Source organism: Hypanus sabinus, chromosome 8, assembly GCF_030144855.1.
Source record: "Hypanus sabinus isolate sHypSab1 chromosome 8, sHypSab1.hap1, whole genome shotgun sequence".
Classification (NCBI taxonomy): domain Eukaryota; kingdom Metazoa; phylum Chordata; class Chondrichthyes; order Myliobatiformes; family Dasyatidae; genus Hypanus; species Hypanus sabinus.
Window position 1 is genome coordinate 110,000,002 of NC_082713.1, and position 12,208 is coordinate 110,012,209.

General features: G+C 49.1%; 1 protein-coding gene across 1 annotated transcript in view; it reads right to left on the reverse strand.

Moving 5' to 3' along the window:
• Positions 1-5,608, reverse strand: part of syt1a (synaptotagmin Ia) — a 750,347-nt gene extending 744,739 nt beyond the window's left edge. The window contains exon 1 of the mRNA XM_059977571.1: positions 5,514-5,608. The gene's annotated coding sequence lies outside the window, so the exon portion shown is untranslated. The remainder of the gene's footprint in view (positions 1-5,513) is intronic.
• Positions 5,609-12,208: the final 6,600 nt, after the last annotated feature.

Consider the following 12,208-nt stretch of genomic DNA (forward strand, 5'->3'; position numbering starts at 1 on the left):
AGCAGCATGGACTCTTAGCTTCTACCTGAAAGAGCAGATGTAACTTTAGTTTAACACCTCATCCAAAAGAGAGTATTTCTGACACCGCACCCCTTCATCAGTAGGATACTGGTTGGAGTCTGGTGCACAAGTCCATTTGAGTGAGGTAGACTCCCAAACTTCTGACTCAATGCCAATGAGTCGTGGCTCTGCTGGCCCTGTTGATAGTGAAAATTTTAACTTGTGACAGACCCCCACAACAGGAACTCAATTTTGGATCTAGTCCAATTTGCCTACCATCACCACAAGTGGATATGGCCCTGTCTATCATGGGTAAAACCCTCCCGACCATCTACACAAAGTATGGTTGCAGGAGAGCAGCGTCCATTATCGACAATACCCACCATCCAGACCATGCTCTCTTACATCAGGTAGAAGGTACAGGAGCCTCAGGACTCACACCACCAGGTTCAGGAACAGTTATTACCATTCAACCTACAGGCTCTTGAACCAAAAGGGGTAACTTCACTCTAATCATCCTATCATCAAGCTGTTCCTGCAACCTATGGACTTACTTTCAAGGCACTTGTTTTCACGTTCACAATATTTATTGCTTATTATTATTATTATTATTATTATTATTATTATTATTATTATTATTATTATTATTATTATTATTATTATTATTATTATTATTATTATTATTATTATTATTATTACTATTATTACTATTACTATTTATATTTTCTCTTTCTTTTTTTGGATTTGCACATTTTGTTTCTTTTGCACACTAGTTGCTCTCTGTCCTGGTGGATGTGGTCTTTCATTGATTCTGTTGTTTTCCTTGTATTTACAATGACTGCCTGCAAGAAAACAGATCTCAGGGTTGTATATAGTGACATTTATGTACTTTGATAATAAACTTACTTTGAATTTTGAAACCATCCACCATTTTGGCTGGCAGCTTGCACCACCCTCTGAGTGAAAAAGTTTCCCCACATGTTCTCCCTAAATATTTCACCTTTGACCCTTAACCTATGACTTCCTGCTCTAGTCTCACCCAATCTCAGTGTAAAACCCTACCTGCATTTACCCGATCTATACCCCTCATAATTTTGTATACCTCTATCAAATCTCCCCTCATTCTCCTATGCTCCAGGGAATAATGTCCCAACCTATTAAACCTTTCCCTGTAACTCAGGTCCTCAAATCCCAGCAACATCCTTGTAAATTTTCTCTGTACTCTTTCTATCTTATGGATCCTTCCTGTAGATAGGTGACCAGAACAAAAGATTGGGACTTTTTTCATTGGAGTGCAGGAGGCTGAGGAGTGATCATGAGGACAAGGAGGGATAGGGGAGTACGAGGGTATGGGGGAACTGAAAGTGCATGGTACTGTGGTGGTTAGTGTAATACTTCACAGCACCAGTGACTACAGTTCAGTTCACACCATTGCCTGCAAGGAGTTTGTACATTCTCTCCAAGACCACGTGGGCTTCCTCTAGGATCTGTTTATTTCTCACAGTCCAAAGATATGTGGGTTACTAAGCTGAGGACATGCTATGTTGACACCAGGAGTGTGGGAACAGTTGCAGGCTGCACATCCTTGGACTGTGTTGGTAGTTGACACAACAGATCTACGCCAGATGCCATCTCATTAGCTCTTCACACAACTCTGGAATATCTGGACAGCAAAGGTGCATACATCAGGATGTTCTTTATTGATTATAGGTCAGCTTTTAGTACCATCATCCCCTCAGAACGAATCAGTAAACTCCAAGACCTTGGCCTCAATAGCCCCTTGGCAAATGGATCCTGGATTTCCTCACTTGCAGACCCCAGTCAGTTCAGATTGGCAAAAACATCTCCTCAACAATCTCCATCAGCACAGGTGCACCACGGGGATGTGTGCTTAGCCCCTGCTCTACTTTCTTTAAACTTATGACTGTGGTGGCTAAGTACAGCTCCAATAGCACTTTCAAGTCTGCTGATGACACTACTGTTGTGGGAGTATCAAAGGGGGTGATGAATCAGCATACAGAAGGGAGATTGAAAATTTGGGTGAGTGGTGTTTATTAACAACAACCATTCACTCAATGTCAACGACCAAGGGACTGATTGAAGACTTCAGGAGAGGGAAACCAGAGGTCCATGAGCCAGTCCTCATCGGAGATGGAGAGAGTCCGTAACTTTAAATTCCTGGGTGTCACTATCTCAGAGGACCTGTCCTGGACCCATCATATAAATAAAATTGCAAAGAAAGCACAACAGCACCTCTAGTTCCTCAGGAGTCTGTGGAGATTCAGTATGTCATCAAAAACCTTGGCAATCTTCTATAGATATGTGATGGAAAGTGTGCTGACTGGCTGCATTACAGCTGGTCTGGGAACACCAATGCCTTTGAGCAGAAAATCATAGAAAAGGTAGTGGATCTAACCCAGTACATTATGCGTAAAGCTCTCCCAACCATTGAGTACATCTACATGAAGCGTTGCTGTAGAAAAGCAGCATCCATCATCAAAGATCCTCACAACCCAGGCCATGCTCTTTTCTCACTACTGCCATGAGGTAGAAGGTACAAGAGCCTAAGGACTCCACTGCCAGTTTCAAGAACAGATACTACCCCTCAAGCATCAGGCTCTTGAACAAAAGGGGATAACTACACTCATTCTATTTCTCGTGTTCCCACAACCTATGGTCTCACTTTAAGGTCCTGACGAAGGGTCTTGGCCCGAAACGTCGACAGTGCTTCTCCTTATAGATGCTGCCTGGCCTGCTGTGTTCCACCAGCATTTTGTGTGTGTTGTCTCACTTTAAAGACTCGTTATTTTGTTACTTCATGCTCTCATTATTTTTTGCTCTTTATTTGTATTTGCATTTGCACAGTTTGTTGTTCATTGATCCTGTTTACAGTTATTATTCTATAGATTCGCTAAGTATGCCTGCAGAAATGTATCTCAGAGTTGTATGTGGTGACGTATGTAAATTTTACATTGAACTTTGAGCTTTAGGACTCTGCATTTCACTGTATGCTTCAATGTACATGTGACAAATTAAGCTAATCTTTAATCTTTTATTTTATTTTTATTTAGAGATAGAGCATAGTTACAGGCCCTTATGGCCCAACGAGCCTGTGCCACCCAATTACATATTGTGACTTATTGACCTATTAGCTGGTACATCTTTGGAAAGTGGAGGAAACCGGAGCACCCGGAGGAAACCCACATGGTCATGGGGAGAACATACAGACTCCTTACAGACAGCAGTGGCAATTGAACCTGCATTGCTGGCTCTGTAATAGTGATATGCTGAGGGCTATGCGAGGAGCCTCCCCTAAGGAGGGGTGGAAAATCATGAGGGGCATAAATAAGGTGAACGTGCACAGACTTTCAGAGAGATAGGGAATCAAAAACATGAGGGCATAGATTTAGGGTGAGAGCAGAGAATTTTAGTAGGAACTTGAATCTGGCATTTTTTCACCCAGAGTGTGCTTAATATACACTAGAGAACAAGAAGCTTTAAGTGGCTGAGGCAGGTCTGAAACGTTGACTGTTTAATCTTTTCTATGGATGCTGCCTGGCCTGCTGAGTTCCTTCAGCATTTTGTGTGTGTCGTTAAGATTTGATGGGCCCCTTGGTTGGCATGGACCAGTTGGGTCTAAGAGCCTGTCTCCATTCCACATGACTCTATAATCAGCCCGATCAGCTCCTTTCAATTCCTGGTCAGAGCCATAGCAACGTGGACTGTGCCTCACACCTCCTTAGGAGCTGACAGGAGAAGTTGCAGATGGTCGAAGCATACTTCTGCCAGTCTTCAATGAAACGGAAACCATCTTGTTATAGAACGATTTTATTAACTCTGCCTTCTAAAGCCAACTTCTCTCCCCAATCTCAATGACACAAGTGTTGTTTAGAGCTAAAAATTTATTTCCTTGGCGCAGAACTACTGTCGATTTTCTAACTCATTAGGAAATAAAATAGATCAAAGGAAGATTTAGAGTATGAGCAGTGGATTAGTTGTAAATGGGGACGGCTGCAGTTCGGGGGCTGCGGAGTGTTTGCATATTTACTCTGAGAGCCGTGAGGAAACAAACTGACTCCCTTCAGAATTGTCAGAGAGCAGGAATCAGCGCCGTGAACACCATCTGCTGCTGCACATGCCTGCAGTATAACTGCTGGCGAGGTTATGTAACAGTTCCGAAACAAAAGCATACACACACACTTCTATGCATGTCCACAACACTCGTGTGTAGAAAGACAGATGCACACTCATTTAAACACATACGCACACATACTGTACATACACACACATGCATGTACACACTCACACACCCACAGGCATGTATGCAATCACATGTACACAAACATTCACACATACATACACCCATGTGAAAACCCACAACATACACACAGACACACACAAACACACATACAAACAGACACACACCCACACCAATGTATGTGCAATTGCTAATCAGTCTATTATAAATTATAAGATTATTATGAAGTGTTTGCAATTTTGAGACTCCAATTTATTAGTAACTGGTGATGAATTCTCAGTCTGGGATTTGCAAGGATGTTGCATCATGTGATTCTGAGCAAAAGAGCAGGGTTTCCCTCATGCAGCAAATGCCTGATCAAGTCCACATAGCCCTCACTAATGCACCTGTGAAGGACGAAAGGAAATTTGCTAAAATGGCTGATAGTCTACACTCAGCCAGGCAGTGATGCATCAGTCCTCCTTTCCCTACCTCTACAAACACAGTCAGCAAAGCCCCCAACGTAAGGATGCCTGTGACTGTGGAACAGATGACACTGAGCCTATGTTTTTACCACACTCACTTTAGTACGGATCCTGGACAGCACTGACTACCTTGCAGCTTCAACAGTGCGAGAACATTAGGACATCAGAGGTCTGTCAACCCCATGGGTTCCAGCTGCCAGGGTCGGCTACTGTTCATTAGACACCCTTTCAGGTCGATGCTTCCTGTGTGACCCGGGTGCTCAAGTGAGTGTGCAGCTGGCATCGCCTATTGATGAGAAGGCAAAGAGTGAGAAAACCTCACTGGAGGCCGCCAACAACAGCAAGTTCCAGACTCATAGGACGCGAAGGATGGTATTTTGTTTCCCCAGTAAGTTCCCCACAATGACTCTGGCAAGCGCATGGACTACCGCATGTGAGTTTACTCAGCTACCGGGAAAACTCCCAAACCTCACTAAGCCCACATTCTCCACCACAGACACAAAACATGGTGTCGAACACCACATTTCCACAACTGGCCCACCAGTCCCTGCCTGCACCAATGTGAAAAGACTCAGCATTGTACGGCGGTTGAATAGCCCCTGGGCTTGGCCCCTCCATATGGTTCCAAGGTCCAATGGTAGTTGCCAGCCATGTGGTGATTACAGATGCCCTAACGAGGCCACCACCCCTGATCATTACCCAGTCCCACACATCCAAGACTTTTCAGCACACTTAGCCAGAATGTTCTTTTTTTTCCAAAGTTGATCTACTTAGAGTCTAACATCAGGTACCTGTGTGCTTGGAGACATTCCCAAAATGGCTGCAATAACCCAGTTCGACCTCTTTGATTTCCTGTGCATGCCATTGGGCTGAAAAATGCAACACAGACTTTCCGACGGCTGATGGACTCTGTATTAAAAGACTTAGATTTTCTTTTTGTTTACCTGGATAACATATTTGTCGGCAGTGCATCCAAATCTGAACACTTGTCACATCTCCACACACTTTTTGCGCGCTTAAGTCAACACTGGTTTATTATTAACTCTGCTAAATGCCAGTTAAGGTGTCAACCATTGACTTTCTTGGTTAGTGCATTTCTGCAGAAGGTGCAAAACCCCTCCCATTAAAATTAGCTGTGATTATGGATTTCGCACTGGCCTGCACTACTAAAAAACGACAGGAGTTTTTGGGCATGGTGAATTTCTATCACCGCTTCTTTCCATGAGCTGCTGAATATGTGCTTCCCCTGTATAGCGCACTTAAAGACAATACCCTAATCTGACTGGTCAGGGAACATGACCAGGGCATTTGCTGATTCCTAATGAGCTCTTTCCAATGAGACCCTACTGGTGCACCCGCTCCCCAATGCACATATAGCCATTACTACTGACATCTCAGAATATGCTATTCACAAACAGTTGCTAGGAGACATGTGGCAACCTTCTTCAGCCAATAGCTCCGTCCCCCCAAAAGGAGGTACTGCACATTTGGCTGTGAGCTTCTTGGTCTCTATCTGGCTGTCTGACATTTTCGTTTTCTTCTAGAGGGCCACCATTTCGTTGATACAAACCCCTCATGCATCTGATGGCCAAAGTCTCAGACCCTTGTTTTGCACGGTAAGAATACCACCAGGCCTACATATCATATTAAGGGGAAAAATAATGCTGTAGCTGATTGTCTCTCATGGCCAGCTGGTGAAGAATTACACAGGGGGGTTGACTATCCCAGTATGGCAGCCAACCAAGCTACTGACCCAGAGGTCCAAACTGTAGTCACTGGCATGTGGTTGGCTGACATTAATTTCAGGGAAACTGGGGTTTCTCTCCTGCTCGCAAACTGGAGATGGAATGATTTTAACTCCATACATGGCCTCTTGCATCCAGGCCAGAAGGTCTCACTGAAACTGGTTGCACTAAAGTTTGTGTGGCACAGCCTTAGAAAGGACGTGTGTGATTGGATTGCAGCCTGTGTGGAGTGCCAGCGGGCAAAGATTAATCATCACGTTCAGGCACCATTGGCACCATTTGCAGTCCCCAAGCGATGGTTTGACCATGACAGTGTGGACCTGGTTGGTCTTCATGGTTTCTTTCATGCTTCTCCTTATCTTGGTGGACCATAGCACCAGGTAGCCAAGGTCACCCCTCTAGCATCAACAAAGGCAGCAGACATGGCTCGGGCATTCAGCAGCACCTGGGCTGCTCATTTTGGTACCCCATCTGATGATTCCTCTGATCATAGTCCCCAAATCATTCCAGTCTCTGGGCCATGATGACCCAAAACCTCAGAGTTAGGCTACAGCACCCTCCCGTCATGCCACACAGCACTCTCGGGTTCCTGTTGACCTACGTTCTACCCAGTTTGATTTTGTCCACCATGATGCACACCAACATTCCCTTCGGCCCCCTTACAATGGTCTTTTCCATGTTTTGGAATGGAGAGAAAAGACTTTTATTACGGATAAGATGGGAAAACATAAACGTATTTTGGTTAATCACCCTAAAACAGCCCAATAAGATTTGGAGAATTTGGCTACCATGATTCTGCCATCACAATATAACAATACGTGTGTCAACACACCTCCGAATAGGTGGAAGGCGACTCCTATTCCTCCACCCATGGAGATCTGGACTCGAGCTCCAGACAGGGTCACAATGTCAGTTTTAGTCAAATCTGGCAGAGGCCTGTGTAGGGTAACACAGAAAAGTTCATGATTCACAACCACTGACATTGAGTCAGGGTTCACTTTAACAGGCTGCTCTGACATTAAAACATAATCATGTAAAGTTCTTTCACCGTATTTGGAGTACAATACATCAATTTTTTAAACATAAAACATGTTCGCATTTTTTTCTGAAAACCTACTCTATCACCTTTGATATCAAGTCAATATAGATAGGAAAACGTGAGGAGGCTATTGATATGTAAGTAAATGGAACAACAGATATGAATCTTGGTTGGAATGGACCAGATGGGCCGAAGGGCTTGTTTACATATTTCTGCTCTCTGTAGCCTTCATGATTTGCCAGTTGCCAACCATATTAATTCTCTCGCAATCCAACTCGGATATTCCTGCACTCAGAATCCACCAATACAACGAAGAGGCAAAGCAAAAAAAAAAGAGGAACAAAACTTCATATTCTACTTCGGCAGCCGACAATCCAATAGCATTATCACGGAGCTTTCCAGCTTCCCATAACTGCTCATACTCTTTCCACTAACCCTCTGCAATTTATCTGTCCAGTCCACATCATCCCACAATTCCCCCATCCCACCTTCACAATTTCCCAATCACGCAAACATTCATCCCAACTCCTCCATCTGCCCATCACCCACACACTCCTCCCACTGTTCACCTCCCCACCTTCTGCATCTCCCATCACCCACACACTCCTCCCACTGTTCACCCTCCCCACCTTCTCCATCTCCCCATCACCCACACACTCCTCCCACTGTTCACCCTCCCCACCTTCTCCATCTGTCAATCACCCACACACTCCTCCCACTGTTCACCCTCCCCACCTTCTCCTTCTGCCCGTCACCCACACACTCCTCCCACTGTTCACCCTCCCAACCTTCTCCATCTCCCCATCACCCACACACTCCTCCCACTGTTCACCCTCCCCACCTTCTCCATCTCCCCATCACCCACACACTCCTCCCACTGTTCACCCTCCCCACCTTCTCCATCTGTCAATCACCCACACACTCCTCCCACTGTTCACCCTCCCCACCTTCTCCATCTGCCCATCACCCACACACTCCTCCCACTGTTCACCCTCCCCACCTTCTCCATCTGTCAATCACCCACACACTCCTCCCACTGTTCACGCTCCCCACCTTCTCCATCTCCCCATCACCCACACACTCCTCCCACTGTTCACCTCCCCACCTTCTCCATCTGCCCATCACCCACACACTCCTCCCACTGTTCACCCTCCCCACCTTCTCCATCTGTCAATCACCCACACACTCCTCCCTCTGTTCACCTCCCCACCTTCTCCATCTGCCCATCACCCACACACTCCTCCCACTGTTCACCCTCCCCACCTTCTCCATCTGTCCATCACCCACACACTCCTCCCACTGTTCACCCTCCCCACCTTCTCCATCTGTCAATCACCCACACACTCCTCCCACTGTTCACCCCCCACCTTCTCCATCTCAAATCACACACACACTCCTCCCACTGTTCACCCTCCCCCACCTTCTCCATCTCAAATCACCAACACACTCCTCCCACTGTTCACCCTCCCCCACATTCTCCATCTCCCATCACCCACACACTCCTCCCACTGTACACCCTCCCCACCTTCTCCATCTGCCCATCACTCAAACACTCCTCCCACTGTTCACCCTCCCCACCTTCTCCATCTGCCCATCACCCACACACTCCTCCCACTGTTCACCCTCCCCACCTTCCCCATCTGTCAATCACCCACACACTCCTCCCACTGTTCAGTCTCCCCACCTTCTCCATCTGCCCATCACCCACACACTCCTCCCACTGTTCACCCCCCCACCTTCTCCATCTCCCATCACCCACACACTCCTCCCACTGTTCACCTCCCCACCTTCTCCATCTGCCCATCACCCACACACTCCTCCCACTGTTCACCCTCCCCACCTTCCCCATCTGTCCATCACCCACACACTCCTCCCACTGTTCACCCCCCCACCTTCTCCATCTCCCATCACCCACACACTCCTCCCACTGTTCACCCTCCCCACCTTCCCCATCTGCCCATCACCCACACACTCCTCCCACTGTTCACCTCCCCACCTTCTGCATCTCCCATCACCCACACACTCCTCCCACTGTTCACCCTCCCCACCTTCTCCATCTCCCCATCACCCACACACTCCTCCCACTGTTCACCCTCCCCACCTTCTCCATCTGTCAATCACCCACACACTCCTCCCACTGTTCACCCTCCCCACCTTCTCCTTCTGCCCGTCACCCACACACTCCTCCCACTGTTCACCCTCCCAACCTTCTCCATCTCCCCATCACCCACACACTCCTCCCACTGTTCACCCTCCCCACCTTCTCCATCTCCCCATCACCCACACACTCCTCCCACTGTTCACCCCCCCTCCTTCTCCATCTGCCCATCACCCACACACTCCTCCCACTGTTCACCTCTCCCACCTTCTCCATCTGTCAATCACCCACACACTCCTCCCACTGTTCACCCTCCCCACCTTCTCCATCTGCCCATCACCCACACACACCTCCCACTGTTCACCCTCCCCACCTTCTCCATCTGTCAATCACCCACACACTCCTCTCACTGTTCACCCTCCCCACCTTCTCCATCTGCCCATCACCCACACACTCCTCCCACTGTTCACCCTCCCCACCTTCTCCATCTGTCAATCACCCACACACTCCTCCCACTGTTCACCCTCCCCACCTTCTCCATCTGCCTATCACTCACACACTCCTCCCACTGTTCACCTCCCCCACCTTCTCCATCTGCCCATCACCCACACACTCCTCCCACTGTTCACCCTCCCCACCTTCTCCATCTGTCAATCACCCACACACTCCTCCCTCTGTTCACCTCCCCCACCTTCTCCATCTCAAATCACCAACACACTCCTCCCACTGTTCACCCTCCCCCACCTTCTCCATCTCCCATCACCCACACACTCCTCCCACTGTACACCCTCCCCACCTTCTCCATCTGCCCATCACCCACACACTCCTCCCACTGTTCACCCTCCCCACCTTCCCCATCTGTCAATCACCCACACACTCCTCCCACTGTTCAGTCTCCCCACCTTCTCCATCTCCCCATCACCCACACACTCCTCCCACTGTTCACCCTCCCCCACCTTCTCCATCTCCCATCACCCACACACTCCTCCCACTGTACACCCTCCCCACCTTCTCCATCTGCCCATCACCCACACACTCCTCCCACTGTTCACCCTCCCCACCTTCCCCATCTGTCAATCACCCACACACTCCTCCCACTGTTCAGTCTCCCCACCTTCTCCATCTGCCCATCACCCACACACTCCTCCCACTGTTCACCCCCCCACCTTCTCCATCTCCCATCACCCACACACTCCTCCCACTGTTCACCCTCCCCACCTTCTCCATCTCCCCATCACCCACACAATCCTCCCACTGTTCACCCTCTCCCCCTTCTCCATCTGCCCATCACCCACACACTCCTCCCACTGTTCACCCTCCCCCACCTTCACCATCTCCCCATCACCCACACACTCCTCCCACTGTTCACCCTCCCCACCTTCTCCATCTGCCCATCACCCACACACTCCTCCCACTGTTCACACCCCCACCTTCTCCATCTCCCAACACCCACACACTCCTCCCACTGTTCACCTCCCCACCTTCCCCATCTGTCCATCACCCACACACTCCTCCCACTGTTCACCCTCCCCACCTTCTCCATCTGCCCATCACCCACACACTCCTCCCACTGTTCACCCTCCCCACCATCTCCATCTCTCATCACCCACACACTCCTCCCACTGTTCACCCTCCCCACCTTCTCCATCTGCCCATCACCCACACACTCCTCCCACTGTTCACCCTCCCCACCTTCTCCATCTGCCCATCACCCACACACTCCTCCCACTGTTCACACCCCCACCATCTCCATCTGCCCATCACCCACACACTCCTCCCACTGTTCACCCCCCCACCTTCTCCATCTCCCATCACCCACACACTCCTCCCACTGTTCACCCTCCCCACCTTCCCCATCTGTACATCACCCACACACTCCTCCCACTGTTCACCCTCCACCTTCCCCATCTGCCCATCACCCACACACTCCTCCCACTGTTCACCCTCCCCACCTTCTCCATCTGCCCATCACCCACACACTCCTCCCACTGTTCACCCTCCCCACCTTCTCCATCTGCCCATCACCCACACACTCCTCCCACTGTTCACCTCCCCCACCATCTCCATCTGCCCATCACCCACACACTCCTCCCACTGTTCACCTCCCCACCATCTCCATCTGCCCATCACCCACACACTCCTCCCACTGTTCAGTCTCCCCACCTTCTCCATCTCCCAACACCCACACACTCCTCCCACTGTTCACCCTCCCCACCTTCTCCATCTGCCCATCACCCACACACTCCTCCCACAGTTCACCCTCCCCACCTTCTCCATCTGCCCATCACCCACACACTCCTCCCACTGTTCACCTTCCCCACCTTCTCCATCTCCCATCACCCACACACTCCTCCCACTGTTCACCCTCCCCACCTTCTCCATCTGCCCATCACCCACACACTCCTCCCACTGTTCACCCACCCCACCTTCTCCATCTCCCCATCACCCACACACTCCTCCCACTGTTCACCCTCCCCACCTTCTCCATCTGCCCATCACCCACACACTCCTCCCACTGTTCACCCTCCCCCCCTTCTCCATCTCCCCATCACCCACACACTCCTCCCACTGTTCACCCTCCCCAACTTGTCCATCTTCCCATCA